This window comes from Diachasma alloeum, unplaced genomic scaffold (genome assembly GCF_001412515.2).
Source record: "Diachasma alloeum isolate Michigan unplaced genomic scaffold, Dall2.0 Dall_scaffold_00375, whole genome shotgun sequence".
NCBI classification, from domain to species: Eukaryota; Metazoa; Arthropoda; class Insecta; order Hymenoptera; family Braconidae; genus Diachasma; species Diachasma alloeum.
In genome coordinates, this window is record NW_021680514.1 from 83,889 (window position 1) to 84,428 (window position 540).

Here is a 540-nt window from a genome sequence, read left to right on the forward strand (position 1 = left end):
ATTACCAAACTGTCGATAGTTACATAGCAATATGATGATTTGATCCAATAGATATAACATGAAGAAGATTTCGGCCTCAAAAAAATTCAATTCGATCATGTCGTTTTTGAGATATTGAGAAACAAAGATTTTTGAGAAATTACTGGGCCGATTGAGCTGACACTGCGCCCAGAAATGCTCCAAAGTAATACCAATTATGTGACTGAATTTCAGATGTTTAGCTTCAACTTTAGTCCTTTTCGCTTCCGAAGGGAAGCATTGTTTTTGGTCGATTTTTCGATTCTCTAATTTTGGTTGCAAATGGTCCACAACGTCATGAAACGTAAAGAAATGATGTTTTTAGGGGGGTGTCTGTATGTATGTGTGTGCAGATTCGGGTTTTTGGTGATTCAATTTTAGAAAATTCAACGTAAATACGGTGAAATTTGCAGCTCAAAATTTGAAATTTCGGCTCATGATAGCTATGAATGAGCCTCACTTTGGTGCTTCGTTTCAGCTCGATCGGTGAAGTAGTTCCTGAGATATAATCACTTGTTTAAA

General features: G+C 36.5%; 1 protein-coding gene across 3 annotated transcripts in view; it reads left to right on the plus strand.

The window, feature by feature from the left end:
- Nucleotides 1–540, plus strand: part of LOC107041740 (syntaxin-binding protein 5) — a 225,519-nt gene that overhangs the window by 47,299 nt on the left and 177,680 nt on the right. The window lies entirely within an intron of this gene.